General features: G+C 33.9%; 1 protein-coding gene across 1 annotated transcript in view; it reads left to right on the top strand.

The window, feature by feature from the left end:
• Positions 1-2140: 2140 nt before the first annotated feature.
• LOC111050819 (lachesin-like) overlaps positions 2141-23866 on the top strand; it is a gene marked incomplete in the record, with an annotated part of 415558 nt that continues 393832 nt past the window's right edge. The window contains 1 exon segment of the mRNA XM_039421521.1: positions 2141-2220.

The raw sequence follows: 23866 nt of genomic DNA, 5'->3' as shown, positions 1-23866 counted from the left end.
GATGCTCAGTTATAAGAGGGGGTTTTAAGGGTGGAGAAACGCTCAGTCATAGTAAGGGGGGCTCTGAGATGCTCAGTTAGAGTAGGGGGGGTTCTGAGGGATGGAGAGAGTTGATCAGTTGAATAGTGAGGTCCACGTTATAATGGCAGTTTCGATTAGCAATGGTATTGCTATCCTTGTCTATCATTCAACAAAGCGAGTAGATCTATTTCTTCCTCGCTTTGCACTGTTGTCAGATCGTCTTTTAACCATGTAGAATCAATAATCAATTAAGAAAGTATTCAATCTCAACTACTAGTAGTTCTGTGAACAGTAGACCTCACGCAGTATTGTCATACACAAGTACCTGATTGAAACTATAGACCTTATGGAAATACAGCAATAGACTGGCTTCTCCACACATCTGTGTAATCACTTGTCAGCTGATTTATGATGAATAATTCTATAGTCTGATTTTACTATAATATTGGCGTATGAAGGAGGCTCCTTTTTCCTTTTAAATTATCCTTGAAATGCAAAATTTCCAAAAACCTTGTATGTACGTCGATGCAAAATTAAAAAATGATCAAAATGATTTCATGAAAATCTATTACCGCGTTTCGCCGTAAATGCGCAATATATAAACATTTATACATTCAAACATTTAAATATTATAGAAATGTCAAACCGTCGACTTAAATCTTAGACCTCACTTCGCTCGGTCAATTATCTAGCAGTTCGTTATGGAAAGTAGAATAGATGAGTACCTCTTTAGATTATCCCTTACTGGAAGGATATCATAAGTTATGCTATGCTTTCTCCATGATTATACTACCCAATTGAATTTCCAGATACGAGCAAAGCAAGAATGAGATAGCGCTAACCGCTTTGTTGAATGATAGACAAGGATAGCAATACTGTTGCTAATCAAACATTGCCATTATAAGGTGGACTTCACTATATTGGGAGGGTGTTCTAAGGGATGATTGATTGATTGATTGATTGAGTACTCTATTTATGTAGATTACAATATATACTGGCTTATACACTTATATACAACTAGCCGTCAGGCTTGCTTCGCTCGCCATATCCGTCTACCCTGGGGACTCCACCCCTGGACCCCCGACTGGATCGTCCAAGAATGAGATCAGCAGGCTCGCTTCGCTCGCCTGCATTTTCCATTTGAGCATTTTTATCATATGTTAGGACGATCCAGACGGGGGTCCAGACTAAACATCTAGCCTGACGGCTAGTAATATATTATTCCCAGGAATAGCTCTGATTGAAGTAGCAGTGCCCAATCAATTTTTCCGCGATAAATAAATTTCAATCTTCAACTTGGTGCCAACCTAACAAAGTCAACTCAACTTAATGCCAACCTGACAAAATTATTTGTTAGTTCCAGTTAACACACTGTTCGAAGAGGTACTCTCTCTAGATTATAGTTCTATATTAACATATGGTATGGACATTTTAAAATTATAATTATGAGAATAAGTAGAATATACATGCTAGAAGACGAACTTGAAACCCTTAAAAACCCACCCTCAGAGTTGAAATATTGCCAAAAGATTTCTTATTGCGCTCTAAAGGGCCAACTGAATACCTACCAAATTTGAACGTTTTTAGTCCGGTAGATTTTTAGTTCTGCGAGTGAGTGCCATATATAATATATAGCTCACAATATAGCAAAATTATAGATGAATTTACATAATATAGACTAAGAAAATATTATTGAACTGTATATGATATGAATTTTATAAAGACTGTATATGATACGTTAATTTCATTAATTAAACTAAGGATTTATTCATTAATGGAAATATTGTAAAAGTTTTAATTAATATATGAATATGTAAGAGAAAAAAAAACAGAAAATTGATAAAGTAAAATAATTATATACATAGATAAGATCAAATTATTGATTTATAAAATGAAGTAGGCTGAAAGTAAATCAGTGTAATCTGATGGAGAGCTGCTCAGATATAGTAGGAAAGTGGTGGGGCTGATTCTCAGTTGTATAAGGATTGAGCTTGAGGGGGTTGGAGGGGTAAAGTGGAAGGGAATTTTCCTGATGAGGGGGGGCTTAGAGGGGTACAAACGGCGCCTGCTCAGACGCGGCGCGCTGCGGCGCTCCCGGAACACAGTTCGCTCAGGCGACGAACAAGTAGCACACTGATCTGTACTGGACGTCACCAGAATTGCTCGCGTCTACCTTCCACGTCTGTCGACTCAGCAACTGTGAGTTCTCCTCTATTTATCTCATGACTCTCACTAATAAACCACCGGATATCAAATTTAATACAGAATTAAATTGTAATGTACATTGTGGAATGTGATGTATATAATTATTTTCATATGTATTCTTTTATTTTGTTGAAACCCTACAAATTTGACACCGGATATCAAAACTAATACAGAATTAAATTGTGATGTACATTGTGGAATGTGATGTATATAATTATTTTCATATGTATTCTTTTATTTTGTTGACAAATAATCCTTGACGATTTCTTAAGGTGCGTACAGATATACGCGCTGCGAACATGAGCAATTCACTTTTAATCAGCTGACTATATCTGTATTTTCACAGAAACGGTAAGATACAGATATAAAAAGCTTGGCATCAGCTGATTAAAAGTGAATTTCTCATGTTCGCGGCGCGTAAATCTGTACGCACCTTTATACTCTTTCAAGAGTCTCCAGGAAGAAAATTTAATCAAAATCATTCAAATTCAAATTAGGATTTATTTTCTCAAAAAACATACACAATTATAATAGAATCACTCCACTTGAATGGGCTACTTAATTCAAATTAATTAAAACAATATAAAAACTTGTAGTACCCTTTATCAAAAACTAAAATATTTTAACGACAAGCTTTGACCATTGGTCATTCTCAAGTTAAAATGTCTAACTTGGAAAATGTTAAACTTTAAAATGACCAATGGTCGAAACTTGTCGTTAAAATATTTTAGAGTTTTCAATAAAGGTACTACAAGTTTTTATTAATTGCAATTATAATTGACCGAGCGAAGTGAGGTCTAAGATTCAAGTCGACGGTTTGGAATTTCTCTTAATGCTTATATGTTATATGTTGCGCATTTACGGCGAAACGCGGTAATAGATTTCCATGAAATTTGACAGGTATGTTCCTTTTTTAATTGCGCGTCGACGTATATACAAGGTTTTTGGAAATTTTGCATTTCAAGGATAATATAAAAGGGAAAATGAGCCCCTTCATACGCCAATATTAGAGTAAAAATCAGACTATAGAATTATTTATCATAAATCAGCTGACAAGTGATTACACAGATGTGTAGAGAAGCCAGTCTATACAGACCTTATGGAAATACAGCAATAGACTGGCTTCTCCACACATCTGTGTAATCACTTGACAGCTGATTTATGATGAATAATTCTTTAGTCTGATTTTTACTCTAATATTGGCGTATGAAGGACGCTCCTTTTTCCTTTTATATTATCCTTGAAATTCAAAATTACCAAAAATCTTGTATATACGTCAACGCGCAATTAAAAAAGGAACATACCTGTCAAATTTCATAAAAATGTATTACCGCTTTTCGCCGAAAATGCGCAATATATAAACATTTAAGCATTTAAACATCAAGAGGAATGCCAAACCATCGACTTGAATCTTAGACCTCACTTCGCTCGGTCAACAAGATTTTCATATAAAAGTCATAAATTACAATGATTCTCACCAATCAGACAAACCAACATCTGAAAAACCGAAAACAGTACAGATTCATCCATTATTCCATCTGAATTGAAAGATTCGTTTAGGATGCGGAAACTTTCCACTAAAATAATTAAATGTTTATTTTCAATGATCAAGATTTTTTTGATGAAAGATCATACCTTGTATTTTATCAACAGTATACAGATTCACGTATTATCCTATCTGATTTGAAGATATAGTCTTGTATTCCGACACTACTTACTAGACTAATTGAAAGTATTTCACCGATTAAGGTTTTCTCTAAAAAGTCACCACAGCAGAGCACTAGTTGATTACTCCGGCATAGAAATAATAACCTCCGGTTAAACTTATGAATGCAGTTCACTTAAAATTACCAAGGCTCACCGGTATAAGATACTCAACACTATGGATGTAGAAAAAGCATTATACTCAGTTTTGAAGTTTAAATTTTGATTCTTTTCCAAAGGAACCTTTTACAAGATTTACACTTTACTTGAACCTGATGAAAGGCTAATGGGATGTGGAACCTTCATATGGGAGTTCAGATAGAATTGAAGTGCGTTGGTGATTGAATAGTTTTACTCTTGTCATGATCTGATTGCCTTCCAAGTACAAAATTCTAGATATCAAGTAAAAATACAAAATAAACCATCCAATAGCCGTGAAAACTTCTCATAACACCATGAGAAGAAAGCAGACTGACTTTGCTCGTTTGTGGTAATATTAAAATAATTCTAGCTTGATAATCCTTGAAAAATCTATTATTAAAAATCCTATGATTATTAAATCAACTTCGAAAAATAAATGAGTTTATTGAGCTTTATGACACCAACCATGCTCAATCATGTTGAACCATTTTCAATTTTCAACGCAGAGTGTAAAGAATAAGAAGACGAAGGAAAAGAAGACGACGAAGAAGAAGAAGAGAAGAAGAAGAAAAAGAAGAAGAAGAAGAAGAAGAAGAAGAAGAAGAAGAAGAAGATGGAGAAGTAGATAACCGTCAAATCATCGCCCGATTACAGCCTTCTACCTGAGTCCTATGCAAATTTCCTTCACGCCTAAACTTACACATAAGGTTGTGAGTATTGCTGCATGCCATATATTCACAAGAACCTCCCTTGAAATTCTACTACTCTACCTACCTAGAAATTTCGAATGCAGGTTTATTAGAGTAGTTTTGTCTGCCGACTGGATTACCAATTCAATTCGTGTCCCTCCCTCATAATCCCTTCTCTTCTATAATCACTCTATCCCTTGTAATTCCTTCGACTTCACACCTATTTTCCCTGAATTGCATATATGTATTCATGTAACTATATGTATGTTTTATGTATTCGATGATGAATTTCCTCGTTCTGAAAACTTTATGCATAATTCAAGCTAGTATTTTCCATTAGTAATTGCATAAAAGTCACCACATAATTACAACTTTGGTTCATAACCGGTGTATTCATCTGAGACATTGACTGGAAATATTTATTTATTTCAAAATCATTTTATTGAAAATCATGAATACGACTATTTCTAGAGAACAAAATAGTTTGTTTCAACTTTGGACTTCCTTGTTTCTTGTTGTATTATAATAACCGCGGAGTGATATTGTGCTACGAGCTAAATTTTCATCTTGAACCACGAATGAGGTCGAATACACCATTTGCCCACTAATTCATCAACATTCCATAGTGTCTGGCCTCTGTCATATACACTCACAATGCTCCAAATATTACGAGCATTCCAGACTTGTATTATTACAAGTGGGATGGGAGGTTCAATGTGAGACAACTCGATTACTTGTGGAGTAGAGACTGTACACAATACTCATTTTTTCAAATCAAATTCTTTGTTTGTCATGATACCATTTTGTTGCCAATATGAGCCACAGAAAAAACTAATTTGCGAGATTAAGGAATGGATAAGATCGAATAAAACTGAAGGAAAAATCCTCTAGGCACCTACTTTTTGTTGTTTTATGTTATGTTTTTTTTTACTTTCCTTGCAAAAATTTGGATCTTGAAGTCCTTACAATATTTGGATCCAACACGAACAATTTCGATCAAATGCATTCCAAGATGGTGGCTGAAATGGATAAAATGTTGTGAAAAACAAGGTTTTTTGCGATTTTCTCGAAAACGGCTCCAACGATTTCGATTAAATTCATACCTAAAATTGATAAGCTCTATCAACTGTTTTAAGTCCCATATCTGTAAAAATTTCAGGAGCTCCGCCCCATCTATGCAAAGTAAGGATAATACAAAAGGAAGGAGTCTGCTTTGAACGCCAATATCACCGTGAAAATCAGACTTTAAATTATCAATCATAGATCAGTGTCGAGTGGATTAACGCATGCAATTTATATCTCAATGTAACTTGGTAAAAAATCAGCTGTCGTGTGGACTATTGATTGCAAGCGATGAGGCATGCAATTGATAACTCGAAGTATTATTATTATTTTCTCCCGACTTTTCTCTGCTTTGAACTCGGTAAGCTTTTGATGATAGTAGCATAGTTTTCATACCTCTTTTTTATACCCCTTCACTAACTTTCCTGGATCTAATTCAAACATCGTTCTCTTCTAATCTTATTAGCTATACTGAATCGTCGTGAATATTTAATAAAGTGTGATATTATTTTCTTTTGTTTTCCTTTTTAATTGTATAGTTATATACTAGTAGTTCTGTGAACAGTAGACCTCACGCAGTATTCTCATCCACAAGTACCTGATTGAAACTATAGACCTTATGGAAATACAGCAATAGACTGGCTTCACGCACATCTATTTAATCACTTTATTTATGATGCACGCTAATTTATGATGAATAATTCTATAGTCTGATTTCTACTCAATATTGGCATATGAAGGAGGCTCCTTTTTCCTTTGATATTATCCTTGAAATTCAAAATTTCCAAAAACCTTGTATATACGTCGACGCGCAATAAAAAAGGAACATACCTGTCAAATTTCATGGAAATCTATTACCGCGTTTCGCCGTAAATGCGCAACATATAAACATATCAACATTTAACATTCAAAATCAAAAATTCAAAATTCAAAAATTCAAAAATTCAAAAATCCAAAAATTTAAAATTTAAAAATTTGAAAATTCAAAAATTCAAAAATTCAAAATTCAAAAATTCAAAAATTCAAAAATTCAAAATTCAAAAATTCAAAAATTCAAAAATTCAAAAATTCAAAAATTCAAAATTCAAAATTCAAAAATTCAAAAATTCAAAAATTCAAAATTCAAAAATTCAAAAATTCAAAATTCAAAATTCAAAAATTCAAAATTCAAAATTCAAAAATTCCAAAATTCAAAATTCAAAATTCAAAAATTCAAAAATTCAAAAATTCAAAAATTCAAAAATTCAAAAATTCAAAATTCAAAAATTCAAAAATTCAAAATTCAAAAATTCAAAAATTCAAAATTCAAAAATTCAAAAATTCAAAATTCAAAAATTCAAAATTCAAAAATTCAAAAATTCAAAATTCAAAAATTCAAAAATTCAAAAATTCAAAATTCAAAAATTCAAAAACTCAAAATTCAAACATTTGAAGATTCAAGATTCAAACATTCAAGAATTCAAACATTCAAACATTAAGAGAAATGCCAAACCGTCGATTTGAATCTTAGACCTCACTTTGCTCGGTCAATCACACCGACACCGACACGTCAGGACATTATTCACTCTGATGGAGAGAGTATTAGAGGAGGCTGTGGTTTTCAACTGCGCGAGGTCTACTGTTCACAGAACTACTGGTCGTATCAGTATTGACCGCGATACAGAACGCATTTGCGGAGAGTTCTGACCGAGAGGTCTGAAAGGCTACCCTCTCGACTGTGGGTAGCCTTAATCAATAAGATAGACTGAAAATTAAGTGGAATGCTGCACACAAAGTATGGCAAGATTAAGTGGGATCCGGCCATTGGCAAGAGCACAGCTTATGTACACCGGTTGAACGTTAACTTGCTCTATAAACTATAAATCTGGGATCAAGCTCGGTTGGCTTCTTGCTCTGCGATGCTATTAGGGTCTTTGCTTTTTCCCCTCACCGGCCAACAGACCCACAAGCGTGCAATCGAGTTTTCCATCCGTGGAAAAGTGAACTTCTCGCATTGGAACCTATCAGTGGATCGAGGAGAGTATCGAAATCTGATGGCAAATTCTAGTGGAGTTATGGAAATTTAATTGAACTGATGTTTCACCTTTCGATACTATTCTTGGTGAAGATTTGATGGTATTTATCCAAAATCAAACACTAGAATTTTTTTTTTGTTCCCCTCTTGACTACAGACTCAGGGAGGAGTCTTTCAGCGGGATGGGTGATGTGTCACCTGGTCATATGGGACATATATATGAATCATATATTTATCTAATATTGATCAGGATTTTAGAGTTTTAAAATTAAAAAAAATCAATGAACAGTGTTTTTGTCTTTGAACAATCTTAGTCATCGAAAGAAAGATTGTTTATTTCATTTGTTGTCAAAATTAACGTAGCTTCTCTTTTGTTTCTAATAACAAACGTGCCGCTTGTGCGACAGATAAAAATATGTATTTGAAATGGCTTTCATGTTTGGCATTGACTGAGTTTGTATTAATACTAAAAATTCGACTTTTGGGCAGAGCTCGTTCGTTAGGACTGTGAGTAATGTCAGGCTGATCCAGTGAAAAAGGCTAGATTTCGTTTCGTTTTATAATACAGTTATTCTGTCACAGATCGGGCAGTTTAAAAATAATTGTATTGTTAAGGGAGACGGGTTCTGAGCCTATTCATTGGTTCAGTTAATTTTTGTTCTTTTGAAATACTAACTGTAAAGTCGCGATTAAACCAGTGGATTCCAAAGGGGGAAGCCATATTCAAAAGGTAGGTGACCACTGGAGATAAAATCATTGTTCTTATTTTCCATAACCACAAAGATCGAATCATCATTAGCAGCAAGCGAGTGTTTTCCCCATTAATTCATATCAATCATGTTTTTATAATAAAATTAATCTTGTTTTGTTTAAATGTATATGTTGAAGACTCATTAAAGTTCTAGTTATTCTGTTCTCTTTTGTTATAATAGTTTTCCTCCTTACAATATTCTCTGATAATGTTACAAATCCTATTATATTAAGCGAGCGATTTCTGTATTCATATATCTGGTTATTTTTATATCTGGTTATTTTTATATCTGGTTATTTCTATATCTGGTTATTTTTATATCTGGTTATTTATGTTTAACGGATCTCGAAAACTGCTCTAACGATTTTCACGAAATTTGGAACATAGTAGGTTTATGATATAAAGATTCTGTGAATAACGAATAGTGATTAGGTTTTAGATTTTGTATTCAAATTTTTTAAATAAGTGAAATATTCCTAAAGTTTTTAATTCATTGTGATACATTCTGTGATTCATTCAGAGTATAAAACCAACCTTCAAAATTCAAAATTTTAAATCATCATTCCTGGACTGAAAATCAAGTAACGAAGCAGTGTGTGATTACATAACCTTATCTTTTGGACAACATTAACATTTTATCAAAATTTTGGAGAGAAATAGTGCAGGTTCAGCCTAGTTTTTCCTCCAATGTCATAATTGTATTATGATTACATTATTTTATACAATAAATTAATTATAATGAATGAATTTTTATATCTGTCTACTTTTCATCTGGTTATCCATGTTTAACGGATCTCGAGAACGGCTCCAACGATTTTCACGAGATTTGGAACATAGTAGGTTTATGATATAAAGATTAGATTGCACCAGGTCTCATCCTTGGGAAAACTCGCTGAACGACATTAAAAGGATAATTCATCCTTGGAAAACCGATGATAATTTCGTCGTCTCTCGATAACAGAAGATGCGTGTGCCTGTGTGGGAGAGAGACAGAATTATTTCCAGCTGTGTAATCATAATCAATTAGCGAGAAATTTTATCTAGCTTGACAGTTTTTAATCGATTTGATCAACATAATCTGATTTTTTGACATGACATGATAATCCTCCTAAACTAGAGTATATCATAATTTTCAAATGCAAAATTTCCAAAAACCATGCATATACGTCGACGAGCAATTTAAAAAGGAACATACCTGTCAAATTTCATGGAAATCTATTACCGCGTTTCGCTGTAAATGCGCAACATATAAACATTCAAACATTAAGAGAAATGCCAAACCGTCGACTTGAATCTTAGACCTGATTTTGCTCGGTCAATTAAAAATCAAACGAAACATCAATTTATCTATAACAATTCAGGTATTCAAGCATATATTTTGCTCAACCCATACATTTATTTCCCAGATAAGTGCTTTAGTAATATTTGAATTAAACTATTTTATCGGAATTTTGTTCTACTAGATTTCTTTTCATTGACCTAGGAAATGTACTGCTAATCACTAGTCAAATCATCAATGTTTGAAGTATTGGATTGGCCATTCGTGATCATCTATAGACAATTCACCTTCTCCATTGATTTTCTAATTAATATTCATAATCGCTTCATAAATCCATACAAAAGCTGTCCAATGCCACTAGGATGGAAAATTCATTTCAACTCTCTAGAGAGGTGAAGTTCCCCAGCTTCCAGATTTGGATTCTCGCCGGCGGGTATATTGCATCAATGAAGGAGAGACATTTTTCAGAGCGTAATTGGTCAAATTCAAGCTCACCTGAATGAGAGTTTGTTTTTTGAATACCGCCTCACAATAAATCCTCTTTCAATTTCCATTTTTCTGATATTGATTCTGAATTTTATCTTGTTTCTCAAATGTCTATGGAGAATTGGAAAGTTGGAATATCGTCGGGTGTTCAACATTTTCGATCATCACCCTCTTGTATCAACCCAGATCTTGGAATATCCTATTATATTAAGCGAGCAATTTCTGTATATATCTGGCTATTTTCATACATGGGTATTTTTATATCTAGTTATTCATGTTTAACGGAACTCGAAAACGGCTCTAACGATTTTCACGAAATTTGGAACATAGTAGGTTTATGATATAAAGATTCGATTGCCCTAGGTATCATTCTTTGAAAAACTCGCTGAACGACATTAAAAGGATAATTCATCCTTGGAGAACAGATGATAATTTCGTCATCTCTCGATAACAGAAGATGCGTGTGCCTGTGTGGGAGAGAAACAGAATTATTTCCAGTTGTGTAATCATAATCAATCGGCGAGAACTTTTATCTAGCTAGACAATTTAATCGATTTGATCAACATAATCTGATTTGTTGACATGACATGATAATCCTCCTAAACTAGAGTATAATTTATCATAATTTTCATAGTTGATCATTATTTCACAATTTCAAGTGATTAGTGAGTGTTATTTTGTTATTCAATTTGTTTTGTATATAACCTAAATTATATTTTTTTGTTTTCAAATGTTTGAACAGAAAATTGAAACTGAATTCAAGTGTATGGAACATAACCCACTTTCTGGACTCTTTATAGTGTATAAATAAGAATTCGGGAAAGAAACAGTTTTGGGCTGTGCCTGTTAGTACTTCCCCAATCATTTTTAAGAATTTTGTTCGGTTTATCAAAAGTCAATAAATGAATAACGAGCGAAGCTCGGTGCCTCGATATTTAAGATAAACTGAATATGATGATAAACTGAATATGATGATAAACTCAATATGATGATAAACTGAATATGATGATAAACTGAATATGATAATAAATTGTATAAAATTTCTGATTGCATCGACTTCTAAAATATATTGACAATTGATATCGATTACTCAATCACTATAGTTGAGTCTGATTTTCACTAGTAGAGCTAGTGGTCGAGTAACTGGCATACTAACTCTACCGAGCTTACTCTACTCTACTTCCAGTAACTGCTTCCACTACAATTGAGAAGAGTAGGTAGAGTGTGTTGTCTAGTGAACAGAACTAACCTTAAAATGTTAAAACTTTTTCATAAATAAAAACATTTAAACACTTCAATAAATTAACAATTTTCAATAAATTAACAATTTTCAATAAATCAATACTTTTCAATAAATAACAATACTTCTTAAACTTGATAGCCTACGGCACGACTCTACTCTACTAGCTCGAGACTGTTTTCGTTAGCATAGTAGTGGTAGAGTAGAGTGATGAGCGGTGGTGGGGGAAGGCAAGTGGTAGAGTACTATCCCACAGTGCTATCCCACTCTACTCTACTAAAAACTAGTACTCTACCATGAACGTTTTCATTGGGAGAGTTCACAAGATAGTTAGTACTTGCCCAGGAACTCTACCACTAACTCTACTAATGAATTCCAGGCTTTACAGTGAAAAAGTAAATTCGTATAACTTTTGTTGTTGGGGAGTCCCTTGCGGGAAGGTCCCACCGCCTGAATATATATGCAATTAAAGCCATCAATGGGCCTTACGACTGTCGTACTTCAGCCGGGACCGACATTTTAACGTACTCAACCGATAACACAGTGTTATAGTTATAGTTACAGTGTATGTTATAGTATACTTGCGAGAAAATAATGAATGAAATTAAAAATTCTTTATTGAGTAGAGTTGGGACTTTCAATTTCTTTCTACCATTCAAGCTTGAAATACTATCAACTTTGTAGAACAGTGGATTTTAAAAAAACTGAACTGAGGTTTTATTATCAAACGAAGATCCAAATTGAATGCTGTAAATCACCCCGAAGACTTTTGCTGCTGCAAATATTGACAACAGGGTAAACAGCTAGATGGAAATTCGATGAGCGCTACTACTGCTGGGATTTCGTTAAATAATAATTATTAATTTATTAGCATTTAAACAAATGCAATTTCCATTCATTTTCATCAAAACTGAAGTACTTTGGTGGATGAAAAAATGAAAGATATCTTATTTTGTAGCGTTCAACACTCAGCCTTGAAATAAGAAATTCATTAGGAATCAAAGAAGCAAGATCTCCAATTTCTAGAAGGAATTCTACAACAAAGGTGAATATTACAATCATCCGAAATGGAGCTAATCTCTCTGGTGAGGTCCACGTTATAATGGCAGTGAAAAAAGATAGGTTAACAGCGTTGCCGATTCTCTGCTTTGCCACTGCCTTCCATAGAGGATAGCTCATACCGGTATATTTGATGTCATATCAACGGTTTATTCTTGTTAAAAATGATTGAGAGTGAAAGTGACATGACATTCTTTATTGATTCATAAAGTACAATAAGTACCCATCAAATTGATAAGGAGAGGAAAAATAAGGTAATCTTGTGCAATTCCTATCCCAAATTTAGATAAGGCTACACATAGTCCGAAATAGGTTGAGTATAACAACCTATGATTATTGACCGAGCGAAGTGAGGTCTAAGATTCAAGTCGACGGTTTGGCATTTCTCTTCATGTGTAAATGTTTATATGTTGCGCATTTACGGCGAAACGCGGTGAAAGATTTTCATGAAATTTGACAGGTATGTTCCTTTTTGAATTGCGCGTCGACGTATTTACAAAGTTTTTGGAAATTTTGCATCTCAAGGATGATTGACCGAGCGAAGTGAGGTCTAAGATTACAGTCGACGGTTTGGCATTTCTCTTAATGTGTAAATGTTTATATGTTGCGCTTGCGCATTTACAGCGAAACGCGGTAATAGATTTTCATGAAATTTGACAGGTATGTTCCTTTCTTAATTTATTGCGCGTCGACGTATATACAAGGTTTTTGGAGATTTTGCATTTTAATGATAATATAAGAGGAAAAAGGAGCCTCCTTCATAAGCCAATATTAGATTGAAAATCAGACTATAGAATTATTCATCAGCTGTTCAGTGGACTATAATACTACCCGTTCAAAAACATCGATCATCTTGAAAAAATATCTTTCCATCAACGCTAGTAGACATTTGACTATAATACTACCCGTTCAAAAACACCGAACATCTTGAAAATGTATCTTTCCATCAACGTTGTAGACAGTTGCAGCCAGACCTGATAACAGCGCTCACACTCACATTCTGGACGACACGTCACGCGGTACGATAGGACAGAAAGCTCTTTTTTATTTAGGATTTTTTCTAGACATTTTAAATTGATAAATTATTTATTAATTTTTGAGAAAACATAACAATGTAACTTATTAAGCGCGAGGTCTACTGTTCACAGAACTACTTGTTAATTATATTCCATTTAACAAAATAATATATATTTTTAATGGTTCAATAAACTTCCATGATTGAAATAAAATATTCTGTTAATCGATTATATTTCTACATTGTTGAAAGACGAACTAGCAACAATGCAGAGGTGGAAAAAGATGGCGCTATCTGCTTTGTCGAATAATAGACAAGGATAGCAAGACCAATGTTGATCAAATACTGCCATTATAACGTGGACCTCAGATTCATTGAGCCACTTAATCGGCGCATCTAGTGCCACTCAGCCTGACATTCTATTGAATTGTTTCATTATTGAAAAAGTGTCACAGTATTCGTAGCGTGAGCAAGAATTCGAATCGAATACATGCCGAACTAATTAAAATCTGTGATGAGTGCTATGGTGGAATAGGTGGGGTGGAATCGAGATATGCTGGGAATTTGTAAAGCTTTACTTGGACCAATAGTGATCAACGATTATTTGGGATACAGGAGAAAAGAACAGAAAAGGTGAAAATTAGAAAATCTCCACTTGCATCAATAGTGTTATCAACGATTTTTCGGGACACAGGAAAAAAAAGCAGAAAATTCACTTTGAATACAATTCTTGATAAAACAAGGACAAATTTCGGCCTCTTTATATTAGGTTAGGTTAGGTTAGGTTAGGTTAGGTTAGGTTAGGTTAGGTTAAAAGGATTTTCATTGAAAATTGTATGATAACATGAAATGGAAGTGATATTGTCAGTCCCACATAATTTATTCAAGCCAAACTATAGTTCTAATGCATCCAAGGCATCATCATCAGTGGTGTTTTTTTAACGAAAATAATAATAATTATTCATTAATTAGCATTCGAACAAATGAAACTTACAATTTATTTTCATCTGTAGAGTAGTTTTTTTCGTTGGACCAGAGTTTAATCAGAGTTAGATCAGAGTTCAGAGTCTAATAATATCAAGACCACTAATTAGGCTTGAGTGCATTGGAACTCAAGTTTGGCTCAGATATAAGATTTGGAATTAAAAATTGGACAAAAATGAAGTGATAGACATAACTCTAGTTCTTGAACAAATTCTATCCAAATTTGGGAGAGGAACAGTTTTGGGCTTTAAGCCTGCTGTTCATTTCCCAATCATTCATAGTTAAGAATGATTTTTGCGAAGGAAATTAATTTCGTGAAATGACCACAAAGACAACCTGTTTCGGACTATGTGTAACCTTATATAAATTTGGGAGAGGAATAGCACAATGTCACCCTATTTTTCCCCTCCTATCATTTTGATGATGTACTTATTGTATCAATCACTGGAGGATCAATCAATCAATATTGTATCTTTCAATGTATAAATAAATAAATTATGCGCAACTGACAATATCGCTCTTATTCCATGTTGATATGGAGAAATTTTACAATATATCTTTTTATAGTGTGATATTGATATTTGACATGATATTCCATGTGTCATATTGTTGATATTGATTTACACTTTATTGTCATAAGTCATTCGAGACTCAACCTCAATTTACTCTTCTGGCATCAAATCCTTATCAAATGTCCATTGTATAATGATTATAGACAAAACATTTTTTTCTAAAAGGCTATCCAAGAATCTATAACACTGGAGAATTGAAAATATTCCAGGAATATAATAAACTGAATAAATCGTTTAGTGAGATCCAAATTTTAATGCCAGAGGAGAAAGATGGGAGAACAACTTTGCCGAACCTCTGTCTTGTCAATGCCTTCCATAGACGGTAGCTGATATAGGCTTATATCAACTGATAATTCTCGTTTCAAATGATCAATTATATTTTATTAAGCAAGAAATCATATTTTTCAATAAATTCATAATGAATTTCAATAATCAAGATGGAATATTTTGCTAATTAATTATTAATTATACATTGTTAAAAGACGATCTGGCAACAGAGCCAAGCGAGAAAGAGATAGCGCTATCCGCTTTGTTTAATGATAGACAAGGATAGCAATACTTTGCTAATCAAACACTGCCATTATAACGTGGACCTCACTATAGTAAAAGTAACATATAGCTCGGAATTAGTTGAATAATACAAATTCAATTTTATATTCTAGGATTATATTCTTTTAAGTACCAGGATTCTTCATAGCATATTATATTCTAGGAATATAATATAGTAAACAAATCTCAGTGAAACTAGCATATAGCTCGAAAGTAGTTAAATAAATCAATTTTATTTTTATGATTATATTCTACATAGTACCAGGAGTATATCAATCTTCACAGCATATTTTATTCTAAGAATATAATATACTAAACAAATCTTAGTAAAACTAACAAATCGGAAGTAGTTGGAAAATACAGATATATAATCAACGCTGAACATTTTATCTAATCAACCACGATGCACTGAGGAAGAAAACAAAGAGGGACGTAATGGATAATACCCTCTTACTCGCCATTGTGAATCTCCGGGTAAGGAAACAAGAATATGAGAACGCAAATGTGAGAGCTGCTGTATGGTTCCGGATAAGAAAAAAAACTTGCAAGGGAGAAGACACCCCATCAACAGATGCGTTCTGTTCAGAAGGAAAAAACCCTTGAAGCTTCAGCTTGGAGCAATCTGTCTAAAACTTTTTCGCAAATCAAAGAACTCAAGTAAGTGAGCTGGAATCCTCTTTATCTTGCCGGCATCATTTTTTCATCAGGACACTTCTTGGTAATGCAGCTGGAAGTGTGAAAATCTTGTTTCAAGCAGCTGCTGGGTAGAACTCGAAGAGTTTGCTCCTGATGCAGCCATTATTCAAATTTATTTATCAAATTTACACAATCACATCATAATTTCTCGTTGTTGAATTAAGGAATTATAACTGATGGTTCTATGAACATTAGACCTCGCGCTCAGTAAGTTACATTGACCTGTTGTTATGTTTTCTCAAAAATTAATTGACCTAGCGAAGTGAGGTCTAAGATTCAAGTCGACGGTTTGGCATTTCTCTTAATGTTTAAATGTTTCATATGTTTATATGTTGCGCATTTACGGCGAAACGCGGTAATAGATTTTCATGAAATTTGACAGGTATGTTCCTTTTTTAATTGCGCGTCGACGTATATAGAAGGTTTTTGGAAATTTTGCATTTCAAGGATAATATAAGAGGAAAAAGGAGCCTCCTTCAGAGGCCAATATTAGATTGAAAATCAGACTAATTATTCATCATAAATCAGCTGACAAGTGATTTCACAGATGTGTGTGGAGAAGCCAGTCTATTGCTGTATTTTCATAAGGTCTATAGTTTCAATCAGGTACTTGTGAATGAGGTCTACTGCGTGAGGTCTACTGTTCACAGAACTACTAGTGAATAATTTATCAATTCAAAATGTCTAGAAAAAATCCTGAATAAACATAGAGCTTTCAGTCCTATCGTACCGTGACGTGTCGTCCCGGAATGTGAGTGTGAGCACTGTTATCAGGTCTGGCTGCAACTGTCCACAACGTTGATGGAAAGATACATTTTCAAGATGTTCGATGTTTTTGAACGGGTAGTATTATAGTCAACTGTCTACTAACGTTGCTGGAAAGATATAATTTCAAGATGTTCGATGTATTTGAACGGGTAGTATTATAGTCCATTAAACAGCTCATTCATGATGAATAATTCTATAGTCTGATTTTTAATCTAATATTGGCCTATGAAGGAGGCTCCTCTTTCCTTTATTATTATCCTTGAAATGCAAAATTTCCAAAAACCTTGCACATACGTCGACGCGCAATTTAAAAAGGAACATACCTGTCAAAGTCATGAAAATCTATTACCGCGTTTCGCCGTAAATGCGCAACAAATAAACATATGAACATTTAAACATTCAAACATTAGGAGAAATGTCAAACCGTCGACTTGAATCTAAAAGGGCCTACAGATATACGCGCCGCGAACATGAGCAATTCACTTTTATCAGCTGATGCCAAGCTTTTTATAACTGTATCTTACCGTTTCTGAAAAAATATAGATATAGTCAGCTGATTAGAAGTGAATTGCTTATGTTCGCGGCGCGGAAATCTGTACGCACCTTTAGACCTCACTTCACTCGGTCAATAAGAAAATTGAAGAAATAGGAAACATTGAATTTTTAAATTTAATGATTAGGAGAAAACAGATAAGTGAAAATGCTTGAGGCTTTTATTGAATTTACAATCTCAACATCATTTTGTACGCACCTTTAGACCTCACTTCACTCGGTCAATTAGAAAATTGAAGAAATAGGAAACATTGAATTTTTTAATTGAATGATTAGGAGAAAACAGATAAGTGAAAATGCGTGAGGCTTTTATTGAATTTACAATCTCAACATCATTTTGTGTGAAAATGAATGAAAGAAAATTGAAGAAATAGGAAAACATTGAATTTATCAAATGAATGATTGGGAGGAAATAAATAAGTAAATGCGTAAGGCTTTTGATGTTGGGGATCTCTTACGGGAAGGTTCCACCTCTTTTGTGATCAACACTATTCATGAAGTACTTGTACATATTTATTTATTTATTGATCGATAGAATATCATTCTCAACAGACTATGAATTCGATTCATTTATGTTATTGCCAATTTAGAATATTCAAGACATATAACAAACTCTTTATAATATTTATTTCTTATATTAAATTTATTTTATTCACAATCACAAATCATAATTAAAATATGATTGGGAGAAGACAACAGGCATAGCCCAAAACTGTCTTCTCCCAAATTTTTACAAATAGAAGTCTCAAAAAAGGAGGTTAGATTTCACTTTTCACTTCAAAAAGTCCAATTAACACTTCAAAACTAATGACTAAATTAAAAATGTCAAATTTTGATATTTTAGAACTAATTAACAACAAAAATATTTCACTCAAATCTCTACAAATTGGAATGATATGACATATCATTAAAAATGTGAATAGATAAACATAATCATTCATACATATACTTATATATTAAAATCTCTAGTATTTAGTAGATTTATTTGTATCTAATATACATTTTTATCTCAGGGTGCAAGATTCGGCACCTGACGGAATAGGTAGAGCCATTCATCTAGTGAATTAGAACTATGATAAATATCGCAAATTGTATTGCAAAAAATTAAATATTGTATGCATACGTTTGATAGCCTAGATTTCGTACTTCTTTGATTAAATAGAAATTTCTAAAATATTGATCTATATTTTTCTTTCAATTAATACCTTTAATACTAATTTTTACTTGCGCAAGTATTACTCTTATTATTTCTCAATTTATAATAAAACCCTTTCGGCGAGCTAGCTTTGATCATCAGATTAATTCGAAGCACTAGGGCGCCCATCACTAATTCAAATTTAATCACTCACGTGTCGAAAATCTTCTTGTAAGCCGCCGATGTCGATCCAACTCCATGTGGTCCGGGAATATGGTACCGGAATCGTCTCCTCCAAGGGATTATAAATTTAATTAAAATGAAAAATGACTTCTGCTTCACAATAGCATCACGAAGTCTTTTAAGAAATTTAATAATTTACTTTAACTTTAACTTTTACAAAATCATTAGTAAGGTACTTCGCTCTAAAATATTTGGGGTCCTCTTATGGTGGCATTTGGCTGGCGAGTGCTGGTTCTTCCTTCTCAAGTTTTACAGATCCTCTTTCCGACTTTCAAATTAGCATAAAATTTAAATATCTTAGTCCTCCGCCATTTAGGTTCAAATAGATCTTACAAAAAATACCAAAATATTGCTTAGATTATATGATTAATAATTTCTTTGCATTCGAGCCATATCGATAACATAGATTACACAAATTTTAACACAAAATCTAGTACATTTATATAAATATATAGAAATATTTTTGAACTGGCCTACAGTTGCCGCCTATTAACTGCCGTTTTACTATTGGTGCATGCAAATTTTATTCGTATTCATGCGCCTGGTAACTCTCACTTCCTGAATACATTAAATTATTTTTATTTGGTTTTTTATTTATGCTCTTTGCATGCTAGTTAATATTCTATACATTAATATTAATTCCATGCTACCTAATAATTAGCCACGTGGACGGGTGTTTTTTCATATTGCACACCATCTGATTGCAATAAAGCTCTGCCAAGGGGTTTTGGTCAGATTCTACGTTCTTCGGTTTGATCGATCTCTAGGTCACCGATCCGTGAATACATGTACATAACCTCAATCTTCAAATATTTTATATAATAATCTATTTATGAGCAATAAACTCCTTCAAATCCTTTTTAGGTTCTTGTACCATTTAGCCAGAACAAGCTGATGCTATCTTATCTTAGTTATTATCTATTTGGCGATATTAGCCAGTTACTTTATTTCAGACCTATTACTGTTTCTGTTAGGGCTTTTAGTCTACCCAGATTTAATATGTTACACGCGCCCCTGGTTTGAATTCAAAATATTTGAGAATCACAATGTTTTTAATGAAAACCCACCCTTCAATACATCGATATACACTATACTTTATTTATAAATTATACTCTCATACTTCTATCACAGTTCGCAGACATATTTGCTGCATCTCCTTTATACCTTTATCAAATACAATAACAATTCTCCTCCTCAACACACATAAAATATCATAAATATAAGCTTCTAAACGTACTCTTCCTGACAGCACTTAAAACATATAGTAATTTTTAAATTCGCCGCTTGCAGGGCCACCAACCTAACTACACACATTTCATAATTCTCACAAGTGATTCCTTTTAGACAATAATTCGATTCACAAACTTCTGGGCTTATGTCTTATAGTATTTCTTAGGTCTTAATATAAATAATTTTCTATACATCAGGTACAATACTTTTCTTTTGCTAATGGCTTTTTGGTTTTTTGGTAGCTTGTATTCACTTTAACTCTTTTCAGGTAACAAACGTGGCATAATTAAAAGTAATAAATATAAAACATATAAATAAATATATCGACATTAATAAATATAATAAATAACAATAATAAATAACTTTTTGGGTACAGTATTTCTTTTTATAAACATATGTTCAACAGACATTACATTCGTTTGATTTGGGTGGCTTTGGCCAGCTGGTCACTGGTTCTACAGAATTCGCTGTCGAGTTTCATAACTATTAACCTAACTGCTCAATTTTTTCTCTTAAAAAGGTAATTAACAAATTTTAATTTTATTATCCCCGCTTGTGTCCTTTTTTATCTGATGTATATAATTTAATTACATATTTAAAATTGTTCTTTTCCTTATTGCAGGCTTCTAACGGCTGGAAGGAATTAAACATTGGATTGTTGCCATGCGGTCCTATGCCAAGATTAAATTTATTAAGGAAGGTTAGTAATCGGTTTGATAATAATGTTTTCCTTGATTTCTTATCATATTTATTTCAAATTCTGTGATGTGTTGTAGAAATTTCGTGGCTTTCCCGTATCTTTTGGTTTTCTGCTTGTAGCTGTTGTAGGCTGGCTAGGTTATCTGCTGTTGATTTGTGAGGCTGTCCTATTGATAATTTTTTCATCATAAATTTAAAACCCCGGTATCTTGTGTATCTTTTAAAACAATTCCTTGATCTGGTTCTGTTTTCTTCCTTGTTATTTCTATTTATTCCATTGAGTCTCGATAATTTCACTTTAGTGGCATTGTTTATAATTCTAGTTACACCAATAAACGACTTTATAATATAAAGCTTCCAATCATCTTCATCCGATACTTTCCACTTAAATTCATTATTAGGCTTCATCATCATAATAAACAATTCAATAATATAACACTTCCAATCAACACTAATAAATTCTTTCAACAATAACATTGTCTTAATTATAGCATCACTTTTCAATATTATCACAGCCATCATAACAAATATTAAACACCATAACAAAACATTTATTATCTCTTCAATAGCATAATATCCAGGTACTTTCATTTTCTTTATATTACTTTTTATTGCTTCCATTCTTCTCAAACACCGTTTATCCTTAATATATCTCCATAAGTAGTCCACTCCATTACTTTCCCGGCATGAATCCATAGTTGCTTTGTTACCAGTTCCATTTTTGTTCCAATTATTATATCCATTTTGCCGGTCACATCGCTGATTGGCTCTCTTGAAGCGTATGTGCCGCGGATGCACGCCGTCGGTCCGCTCCTGTCCTCCTCGGTGTCGGTCCGGTGTCCTCTTCGGGCGTTTGAACCGTGCATGCGGCCGGTATGCGCGCGCGTGGTTCCTCCTTCGTCGCTTCTTCCGCCTCCGGGCCTTGCGGTGCATGCTCTCCCGAATGCCGTCCTCTCTGTCCTGATGTCGGCTGGGTGTCCTCGGGCGCTTTCGTCTCCGGGCCTTTCGTTGGTCGCTCCTCTTGTCCGGTAGTCCGTCCTCTCGTTCTTCCATCTTGGGGTCCTTGGTCCGCTTCAGTGGGGTACGATGATATGGGTGCATAGATTCTGTGGGCGGATCTGTTACATTTTCAATTTGTTTTGTATTCACCAACTCCTGAATTATAGCATGATCCTGGTGGCTGTTGGTGTTCGCCGGTGGTAAGAGATCTTCGGTAGGGAACAGGATGCTTAGTAGGGATTGATGCTTGCGGCTGGTTTTTGGTGCATGGTGGGCGGCGGTTTTTTGCGGTAGGCTGTCTTGTATTGGCTTCGGTTCTTCTAATAATATTTTCGGTAAATCATTTCTAAAGGTGGTGTATGATGTTGAAATATCTTGATTTTCTTGGTTTGTTTCATTTGAGCTTGTGCTTGTTATATCGGGGGTATCATATAGTCCTGGTTTATTAGCTGTAGTTTTCTGTATATCTGGTGGCGGGTCGTTGGGTGTGGGTTCCGGGTTTTTTGTTGATTCAATCCTATTGCATGTGCTAGTGTATAATTTGTACTTACTTGTTGAGGTGGCGGTTTATAATTTCTGTTGTAACTGTTTTGTGTGTGATTATTATGTGAGTTTAATCGATCACGGCCATCATAGTGATTCCTACGATTGCTCTGCTGGGCATAGTGGTTGGTTGTACGATTTTGAAATTTTTCATTATTCCAATTACCATTTTGCCTGTGCTCATAGCGGCGTTCAAATTGAGGAGCAGATCGGTAGCGATCATATGATACCGGTTCATATTTTTGGCTGTTATGCTGATTAAATTTTGAATTATGTTGATTTGATGCGTATCTCTGGTCTGAGCGGTGGTTTGATATTGCCATTGCAGACTGTATGCCATATAAATGATTAATCAGCTGCTTGCAATCAGTAATGGGTGTGTGGCGAGTGCCATTCTAACTTGATACGGTAGCTTCTTTAAAATAATACTTGCTAATGCCGATTCATTAATGGGCTCGCTCAATTGAGAATTTTTAAACTGTAGGGCAGTGACGAAAGTGGTACATGCACCGTCTAAGTTAGGGTTGAACTCGCATGATATGATGTCCGCTAGCACGTCCAACTGTTTACTTCTGCTCCAATACTGTTCCAGGAAGACAGCTACAAACTCATCCAATGATGTAAATTCATGGGCTCTACTCCGAAAGAACATCAGGGGTTCGCCAATCAATAAATTAGTCAAACGAAGACGCCAAAAATTCCAAGAGGTAGGTGCAAGAGTTTGTACTAATTTTATCTGATCAATGAATGGTTGAGGTTGCAAATGGCGATCAGTATTATCAAATTTTCCTAGTCCTTGTAATATACTATGTACGTTGAGGTTGTCTGTTTGAATCCCTTGAGGTCGTTGTTGAATATGATTTTCTAATGCTGTTATTTTTTCCTGTGTTATCTGCCATTGACTATTATGTGTAATTTTATTTGCGTTTACTTCTTGATTTAATTGAGTCAGAGTGGATTTTTGAATTAGTAGAGTTCCGTTTAAAGCTTTACAGGTTTCAGTATTTTGATTGATGCTACCTTGCAGTTGGTTCATTTTTGTGGACATATTAATCTGTTTATTTTGTATTTCTTTAATACTGTTAATATTTTTGTCAACTGTAGTTGTTAATGTTTGATTGGCAACGGTAATTTGTTTGTGGATTTCTTGGTGGCAATCGGCCTTAATGTTATTGGTTATATCCTGAATGGGTGTAGTGATTTGTATGGTTAGGTTATCTATCCTTTCGT

Source organism: Nilaparvata lugens, chromosome 2 (assembly GCF_014356525.2).
Source record: "Nilaparvata lugens isolate BPH chromosome 2, ASM1435652v1, whole genome shotgun sequence".
Classification (NCBI taxonomy): Eukaryota; Metazoa; Arthropoda; class Insecta; order Hemiptera; family Delphacidae; genus Nilaparvata; species Nilaparvata lugens.
Note: the sequence above shows the minus strand (reverse complement) of the source record. Positions and strands in the feature narration are given on the sequence as shown.